Here is a 10195-nt window from a genome sequence, read left to right on the forward strand (position 1 = left end):
ATGTCAGCAGGACATTGAGTAACTAACAAGGCAGAAGAATCCTAGACCAATGTCATGAAGGTTATAGTGGCCAAGCAGAAGGTCTATACCATCAAACAACAGTTGGACATCAACAAGTTCTGAGATGCTATTGCAGGGCAGCCGCACCATCAGTCATACTCATTGTACACCACTTGGCGTTTGCTGTGGAGGTCCAGAGAGACAGTCTGGATGGGAGGATGACACCAACTGACTTGCTCACCATCCAAAGTCATTTTGATCAGAAGTTTAAACAAAACACTCAGTGTTAACTTCAATGGACAGCTGGTGAAATATTTAACCTATAATTGCTATGATTTTCATATTGTTGTTAAAAGACAAGATTAAACTTTTAAATAAATGCTTTATGAAATAGCAATTTCTTTCATTGAGTGAATTCATGCAGTGTGTTGTTTGGTTCTGTGTCCTTCTTAATATTTCTGATGATTTGGTTGTTTTTTTTCATAATTAAGTAACAGTTTCATATATGTGTGTATGTGTGTAGGTATGTGGTTTAATGGTTAGGGCATTTCACTCACAATCGTAAAGTCGTGTGTTCAATTCCCAGTGACGCGTTGTGTCCTTGAGCAAGACACTTTGTTTCACATTGCTCCAATCCACTCAGCTGGCCAAAATGAGTGGTACTTTGTATTTCAAAGAGCCAACCTTGTTACACTCTGTGTCACACTGAATCTCCCTGAGAACTATGTTAAAGGCACATGTGTCTGTGGAGTGCTCGGCCACTTGCATGTTAATTTCATGAGAAAGCTGTTCCATTGATCGTATTAGCTGGGACCCTCGTCGTTGCAACTGATTGAGTGTTCTTATATATATATATATATATATATATATATATATATATATATATATATATATACAAGGTGCGGTGAATAAATTGTCTAAATTATGCAAAAATGAAAATAACATTGACATCTCATTTTAACAGATATCTGTACCAAAATTATATAAAAATATCTTGAGACACTAAAGAGTAAATTTATTCAATAAAATCATCATTGGCTTCAACCATGGTCTCCAGATGACTTCAGAATCTCCTGCAACTCTTCTGGATGGTCTCCTTTTTTAAGTTGGTGAATGCAGCCATAATCCTTGCCTAATGTATGTGTGGAAAGCTTAATATTATGTGAGCCTGTGTGTGCGGGAGTGTGTTTATTTGTATAAGTAACCTAGTGTGTGTGTTGTGTGGAGTGATGTGTGTATGTGCTTACAGATGTGTGTATATGTGTGTGAGCATATAGATGTGTGTATGTGTGTGAAGCTGTGTGTATATGTGTGTGAGCATATAGATGTGTGTATGTGTGTGAAGCTGTGTTTCGTATGTGTGTGTGCAAATGCTCATGTGTAGCAGTTAATGTGTGCTTGTTTGAGTGGTGTGCATGTATATATTGTCTGGGTTTCTGTGTGCATGTACAACCTAAATATTACTAACACGTGACCAGCAAAGAAGCAATCACCATGTCTTTACTATCTGAGTGTAGAGTAATGCCAAGCATTACTCTACTCTCATCTAAGAAGCCAATGTTTGAAGGTAGTGTTTAGAATCTAGTTTAATGGACAGCCAGCTCCTTTTAATCTGATCCTTTTAATATGTTATTACTAGTGGACAATAGTTCATTCCAGTAATTACCTATTTGACTCTGAAATGTAGCAATAAAACTAATGTGACACAGAAACTATTTTCTGGTTTGATTTTTGATTTCTAGTAGCTGGGAGGAGAAAAAGAATGTTGTAGAATAATTACTGTGTTTTATGATAGTGAGCATCTCTTTAGAGTTGAGAAATCTACCTCACCTGGTGCTGTTTTGTTATTTTGGTATTTCATCTTTTCTGTTTGTTGTTTACATAATTTAGAATTTATCAGTTTTATTGCCTGTTATAAGAAAGTAAAATTATTAGCTTCAGTTTAGATCTCTCAATATTATATTGCAGATTGAAAATAAATGAGTAAACCAACTAAGAAGCAACTAAAAAGTAAATAAAATAATATGAAAATATTTTGCACAAACTGAATTAAGAAATTTAATGACTATACACACAGGTATATAAACACACTTATTTATATGTGTGTGTGTGTGTGTGTGTGTGTGTGTGTGTGTGTGTGAAATATATATATATATATAGAAAGAGAGAGAGAGAGAGAGAGAGAGAGTTATTCTTCTGTTTCTTATAGTTATAAACACTTCCCAGTCTTATTGATGCTGAAAATTATCTGCTAATATTAGCATTTTTTTTAGACATAAAGCTTTTACTACAAGAATTGTTTTATTTTAAAATTCTATGCATTCTTTTCTCTTTCTAATTATGCCATTTGAAGCCATATTCATAAATATAGTTTTTATCTTTTAACATACTACTGAGATCATTTTTCCTTTCTGTTTTCTCATTTTATTGATTTGCAATACAAACATATATCATATACATAAATTTTGCATCAAAATATATTCTTGTGGTTGGAAATGAATGATCAAAGCAGTAGATGATAATAAGCAGTTTTTGGAGGCTAGTTTATTGGTTTTGTTTTTGGTAAACCAAAATGAAAATTTGTGAATAGTTTGGCAGTTGTTTTTGTTTCCTTTTTCTTTTATCTTTTTCTCCACTGCCATTCCAAAGCTGTGTTGTAACATAGAAGAGCTTATCTCAGGTTTTGAGTTGTTAAGAGCTTCTCACTCTGGGTAGTATGACTTAACTATTGATGATTTGTTCATAGAAACATTGAATGTAGCACTCTAAAATAATGAAACACTTGTCCAGTATACAAAGAGCAGCAGTGTCTGCTGCTTATGTAACAATAATCATCATCATCATGGCAGTGGATCAGCAGAAACATTGCAGTGTTAGACAAAATACTTTTCAATATTAAGTTTCAGCTCTTCATATTCTGTATTGAAATCCTTTCAAGGTTGACTTTACTTTTCCTCTTTCTGGGGGAAATGGGGGGGGGGGGGGTCACTAAAATATAGTAGCAGTTAAATACTGGGGTTACTATAACTGACAGCCCACTTCACCAAAATTTCTAACCTTGTGTCTATGTAAGAAATAATTGTCGCTGTCACTACTGCCTCCCTCTTTATCCTATGTTCTGTTGATTCTGTCACCTCAGTTTTCCTTATAACCACCCAAACATGAAGAGTTAAATAACAAGCAAGTAACATGCTTTACGTAGGGAGCACAATGCAAGGAAAGGACTGACTCTCGCAAACTTTAACTTCTGATTGCCTAGTTATGGATCTAGCACTTTCTCTTTACAGCTGGTATGAGTTTGTAAATTAATGTCAAAATCATTATGCATAAACAAGTTGAAACTATAGAACAGGAACATTGAACAGACTTGAACAAAAATCTATTGTTTACCAATAAAGCACAAAACTGACTTCACTACAGCAAACAGTAGTGGACCTGTTTCTCATTTCTGTCTCAAATTGGTGATTATAATATCTGATATATTAAATTCTTAAATTTGTGATGATTTATTCCTCAAATGATCAATTCTGTACTGAGTGGTTTACTTATTCTTTTATCAGTCCAGCCTGTGACCAATGTTGGGGTAGGGCCATCAATATTTTCCTTTTTGTATTCATAATAGTTATTTTGTTTTGTTGCCATTTTAGGTCTATTTCCTTTCATGTAGTTCCACTTTACCATTTCTCTAGAAGAGACTGTGACATTACCTGAAATGACACGCTGCACATGATATTCATCAGTATGAGGATATGAGTGCTGTGACCAGATAATCTCTCTTCCATGATGCGACAAGAAAATCTCTTCTGCAGTTTTACCAACCCTAATCTGCTTTAGATTAAGATAGCACCAGCAGGGTTCTGAAGTGTCTAATCAATAATAAACCATTTGGGAACAGAATAAACCAACAAAGGAACTTCTGTGAGGTCATTCAACCTACTGGAAATAACAGGCAAATTTCCTTCCACTCATTCTCTTCTGTTTTAAAGTAAGATGGTTGGAATGCTTATGATCATAGGTCAGCTCAATCACAGCTGATCTGGGGCTAAACAACCAGCCATTTGTAAAATTCAGAACAATAGTTTAGTTAAGGAGTGAGTTTATTTTTGTTACCTGACTTCAGTTTGTATCTTCTTCAGATGGAAAGTTATATAGCATAGACTATGAAAAGTTATGTAGCATAGAATGTGAAAAGTTATGTAACATAGATCCCAAAACTATTGATAGTGTGGAACCTTTGAATTATATATTTTTGTGTATCAAGAACTCAATACTGGATGAGAGAGATGTGTAACCTGAAATATTTTCATTATTACAAGAGTTGCTTCCATAGATTTGAATAGTAAATAGATCGATAACATCTTTGACCTATAATGTCTACTATGTTACTATTTCAGCTATAAATCTTGTAGCAGATATTTAGATTAATATATGGACCAAGGTATTTCAAGATTTTGCTGTGGGTAGTACATTATGGATCTCAGATTGAGAGAGAGAGAGAGAGAGAGAGAAAGAAATTTCTAATCAAGGAGACTAAAAAATCAGTTAATATATCTTAATATTGTTATTTTGGTTTAAATATGTTTTATTGGTAACTAGTTATCTCAAATGTTTACATTTTTAAAATTTAGAAATTTTATTTTAAAATTGTGATGTAATGCATTATTTATTGGTTAAGAAGTTGGCATAATCAGTGAATATTAAGAGAAAATGGAAAGTTTCCATATATCTTAGTAGAATCTATCAAATGCATTATTTTTATAGGCCGAGTCTTTAAAAGTTCACACAGTTATTTCTGTCATGCTTATTTATGTGTTCAACTCTTTAGCATTCAGATTACTCTGTCAAATATGATGCTTATTTATTCACATTGTTTTGAATTAATCATGCATTATCTCATAGCTTTGAGATTTTGATGATTGTTTATTTTTAGAATGACATTATCGAGTAGGTGAGAGAAGATGTATCTGGTTGGTTTGAATATAAAGCAGGTAGAATATTTGAGCTTGGATATTACTCTTTTACTTGTTTCAGTCATTTGACTGCAGCCATGCTGGAGCACCGCCTTTAGTCGAGCATATTGGACCCCAGGACTTATTCTTTGGATGCTTAGTACTTATTCTATCAGTCTCTTTTGCTGAACTGCTAGGTTACAGGGACGTAAACATACCACCATCGGTTGTCAAGCAATGCTGGGGGGACAAACACAGACACACAAACATACACACATATATATACATATATACGACGGGCTTCTTTCACTTTCTGTCTACCAAATCCACTCACAAGGCTTTGGTCAGCCCGAGGCTATAGTAGAAGACACTTGCCCAAGGTGCCATGCAGTGGGACTGAACCCGGAACCATGTGTTTGGTAAGCAAGCTACTTACCACACAACCACTCCTGGCCAGTATGCTAAAGTAGGCCTTAAATATTACTATTGATCATTCTGACCGATTAAAAAACCCTTTATAAATTTTGTGATAGTGTTTGTTCATCTAATAGGATTATTTACCTTAAACTATTTGTATTTTGCTTTTCTATCTTTATCACTAAATTATTTGGTTGGAAATACAAACTACCATTTTCTTTGGTACCTCAGCATGCTAACAGACAAGTAGTTGAAAGTAGCAAAAATACGTTTATTTGATTAGTTTAGTTAATTCTATTCAGCACATTCACACACAGCACCATGATGCTAATCATCTTTAAGGGTTTTAGTTAATGATACTGACCTCTCCCTTTCCTTAGCACTTTGTTTTGTATTTATTTTATTAATTTTGGAAGATCTCATTGGATTTCTTATTAATTCTTAAGCTACCATGTATGACAATTGTTATACAAGCTGAGACCTTTGTCTCTACTTCATACCATTACACCAGGGTTTGTCAGAAAATTGACTTCCCAATCCCAAACTTATCAATACTATAAATAAAGACCTTTGAAGAAAAAAGAAAACTTTGATGGAGCACTTATCACCTTAATAACTCCATTGATAACAACAACATAGAACATAAATTCAGTTTTAAAATTAACAAGGGTCCATCTTTAAAAAAAAAAAAATTTAAATCTCTTTGTGCAAGAATTTAAAATTCAGTAAGTACCTCAACAAATTCCAGAATGACCTATCCTATAAACTGGAAGTTATCAGGAAATCAGGAGACTTGTATATTAAACCCTATGAAACTAAGAATTTATCCCTATTTTATCTTCAGTTTCATTCACAAAAATTAAAAGAAAACCAACTGCAGTAGACTTAATGCTGGCAAGTCTCAACTGATCAGTCAACGACTGATAGTTTCAGAAAAATCCTTTTCAATTTTTTTTCAAAAACTTGGATCTGAATTACCATCAAGGCTCACCTCACAAAAGCAAATTGTCTTGATTTTACTCTTTGCCTCCCCAGTGTTCTTTGTTAGTATGAACCTAACAAAAAAATTCCACCCCCGTACACTCAAAACTTCTTTAACTCCTTAAAGTACATTTCGCTTTAACACTTTGGAAATTCAAACCAGATATATCTGGCCAAAATATTCAGTTTTATGTGAAAACTGGTCAGGTCTGGCCTCTTACACCTGCCCTACTATGTCATTCTAAAAATAAACAATCACACCATCAAAATTTCAATGTTACAGGTTAATGCATGATTAATTAAAAACTATGTGAATAAATAAGTATTACATTTGACAGTAATTGAAATGCTAAAGGGTTAAATCATAATCATAAAAATAATCTTAAAACTTCAAATGCCTCTCACTCAAACTTCAACCATAATTTACCATATTCTAATACCTCTTAATAAAAGGAACTAAATGAGTAACCACCAATACATCATACTCGATTGCTTCACTGATACCAAAACTGATCTTTGGAATTTGTTTGGCAAAAGATTTAATGTATCACTGTATAGTTAACGCTTACAACTGTAAAGCTTACATGGTTATGACTTCAAACTAGTCTAAATCCAGGTGTTATTCTCACATATAATCTTTTAGAAATCAAAACCTCATTGGCTTCTTACATTAGGTCACAAAAGGGGAATTTGATAGCCAGTATTAGAATACTGTTCCTTGAGCTTAAGTACACCTGGATAACAATCCTTGCAGATTTATCACCATGTAGGACTACCATATTTTTTTTGTTAAAATCTCATTATCTAGTTGCCACTTGGCAAACATTTGAAACTGTAATCCTAGGAAATTCAAGAGACAAATTTTTTTCATCTGTTTATCCTCTTTCACTACTAGCAATAACATATTTCTATTTGTGTGCATGTTTTTGTATTTTCATTGTTTTAGTCATTCTGTATTCTGCATTCTTAGATTATCTTCAGTCTTTTCCACCTCTAACATTATTAATGTGTGTAAACCCATGGACACTTTTTCCCATATTGGAGTTTTTTCTAAATTGAATCACCATTCACTTTTCATCTTTGATTCTGGCTAAATCATGTGTGAATATGTATGATTCATTAATATTTTATATCTGCTTTCCATTCCTATAAGTTTGAAATATTGAGATGATTGGTGCCTTAGTATGTAAAACAGACTCTTGTAAAGTGTGAGTTGGCAGTCTACTTCCAATTCTTAGTTGTAGCTGTTATTTACAAATATAATATTTTCTCTCAAATACTCAGGCTTCATTCCTTGCATCAGGAAGGCATCTAGTGTCTTGTCTGTGAGAACCTATGACAGTGTCTTCAAAGCTGTGTCCAGAATTGAGACATACATTTAAGTAGAGATAATTTTGACAAGATACTTCTGTTGAAAAGTATTGATATGTTGGTAGAATCTGTACACTTGTCCAATGTAAGGTTAGTTATCCCAACTAAAAATTGAAACTATGAATTCAGCATTTTGCAATGATGCCTTGGACAATCATGTAGCAGATAAAAAGAAGCTGACAATCTAAATCTCAAAAACTGAGATTCAGATATTTCCATACAAAGTAGTCAGTCTATGATAGTCTTGAAATAAGTAATGCTATGTGGCTGTAGAAACACATATCTAAATAGAAAGGATTACTCTTGGTGCATTGAATTTTCTCTGTGGGAGACTCTTGAAAAGTAAGACAGTGGAACAGTACATTTTCACCATGTCACATTGCACTCCATACAAATCATCAATGCAGTGTGGTTCTCATCTAGGCAGCAACATGTTTGATTTCGAACAAATCTGTTAGCTGTGCTTCATTGTTTGAACAGGTCTATAGCCTACAGAAGACAAGGTATTATTAGCTGACCTGTCAATGAGAGCTGACTTGAAGCTAGACATCAAATTAACTTCCCTAGAATTTGAACTCATAATAACTATGTTACAAACTTGAGATGAGGAAACTGCTTGTTTAATCATTTAATTATCTTTTTGTGTGTCAAAACTGTTCTTTGGTTAGATGGTGTAGAGTTCACTAATAAAATACATCATAACGTAGAGAAGTCATTTGTTAGATTCTGGTGATGAATGTGGTTATTCATTTAACTGGTGATAATGGCAGAACACTCATAATTATTGATTGAGGCTTGAAATCTTTTGCAGCACTGTTTAGCTTTAAATCCTATGAAATAATAATTCTTTCTACTAAAGGCACAAGGGCTGCAGTTTTGGAGGAGGGGACTAATCGATTACATTGACCCAGTGTTTCACTGGTGCTTTAATTTATTGACCCTGAAAGGATGAAAGCCAATGTCGACCTTGGCAGAATTTGAACTCAGAACATGTCGTCAGCTGAAATGCTGCTAAGTGTTTTGCCCAATGTGCTAACAATTTTGCCAGCTTGCTGCAATAATAATAATAATAATAATAATAATAAAAACTCAAAAGCCTGAAATTTGGGAGAGGGAGTTAGTTGATTTCAACTGCTGTATATTTCATCAGCCCTGAAAGGATGAAAGGTAAAGTTGACTTTGGTGGAATTTTAACTCAGAATGTAAAGCCAGAAGAAAAGCTACAAAGCATTTTGTCTGACACAATAATAATTGTAATAATAATAGCAATTTTTAAGCTCCCTGAAGTCTAATAGCAATTTCATTGAAGTCCGTATTAGTCATTTACAGTTGATAATGAGTGGTTTGATTTCATTATTATTTGTTGCTATTTATCCAAGACAATTGTCTTGTCATTGTCTGGATGTTAATTGTTGACGTTTGGTAGCAATTGAATATAATTCTGAAGATAATGAAATTTACTTTTGCTATGCTAGAATGCTTTATACATATAATTCTTGTTTCAAAATTACTTTTCATTGATGAAAGAAGTATTTCATTTTTTAATATCTTGAAACCAAATGTAAAAAAAAAATTTTTTTGAAAACTTTTTTGCCGTAAGTATGACAACCATCAGTCCAAAACTAGTTTTAAAGTGTTTATATTTTAAATCAAAATCTTCCATAATAATTTTATGTAAAAACAACTACAAACTTTTTGTATTAGTAGTGATATTAGTTGTTGTTTTGGTAAATTCTTTCAAATTGTCGATTATTTTTAAATTAATTAAAATGCATAATGAATATATTTTGTTACAAATCTGGTCACGAAACTTTTCTCTAGCTTAATTAATTCAATATGGTTAATATGTATTTAGGTTGAATATTGCTTCCTTTCTATGTAACACTGCATGAATAGAAGAGACAGTTGTTAAAATTGGTATAGTCCTATTTATGATAGCATTCAATTGTGACAAACAATTATTTTTCCTTTTCTGACGTAATGAATCCCTCTATCCTAATTTATAGGTGAAAGAAACAATGAAAATATAAATGATCTTGAAAACATTTGAAATATTACACAGAATAGGAATTGTAATGTTTATATGCCCCACACCCCACCCTGATTTTTATTGAAGTTTTTATCTATTTTTGAAATTTCGACTTTAAAACACAAGTAGTGATATTGTGTAGTAACAAAAGTAGTCATATTTCTTTTGAACATTTTAAATTCTTTAAACACTATGCCTTGTTCTCTCTGTCTTTTTCATTTCCTTTCATATCCACAAATTGTGGATATACTCATCATAATGTCCCTATACACTTATACATTGCATATAATTAAATGCTTGCATGAGAAGACACAGAGGCATCATGTATATATGTGTGCATGCATGTGTGTGATATATATATATATATATATATATATATATATATATATAAATATATATATATATAAGAATAATGGAAAATGAAGATAAACACCCAAGATGTTATTTA

The 10195-nt window shown here is 32.7% G+C and overlaps 1 protein-coding gene across 2 annotated transcripts in view; it reads left to right on the top strand.

Annotated features, from left to right (window-relative positions):
• The first annotated feature begins 1971 nt into the window (after positions 1-1971).
• The window catches only part of LOC106872761 (uncharacterized), a 417879-nt gene continuing 409655 nt past the window's right edge, over positions 1972-10195 (top strand). For both annotated transcript variants that reach the window (XM_089358676.1, XM_089358664.1), the window contains exon 1: positions 1972-2077. The gene's annotated coding sequence lies outside the window, so the exon portion shown is untranslated. The remainder of the gene's footprint in view (positions 2078-10195) is intronic.

Source organism: Octopus bimaculoides, chromosome 10 (genome assembly GCF_046866305.1).
Source record: "Octopus bimaculoides isolate indiv1 chromosome 10, ASM4686630v1, whole genome shotgun sequence".
Taxonomy (NCBI): domain Eukaryota; kingdom Metazoa; phylum Mollusca; class Cephalopoda; order Octopoda; family Octopodidae; genus Octopus; species Octopus bimaculoides.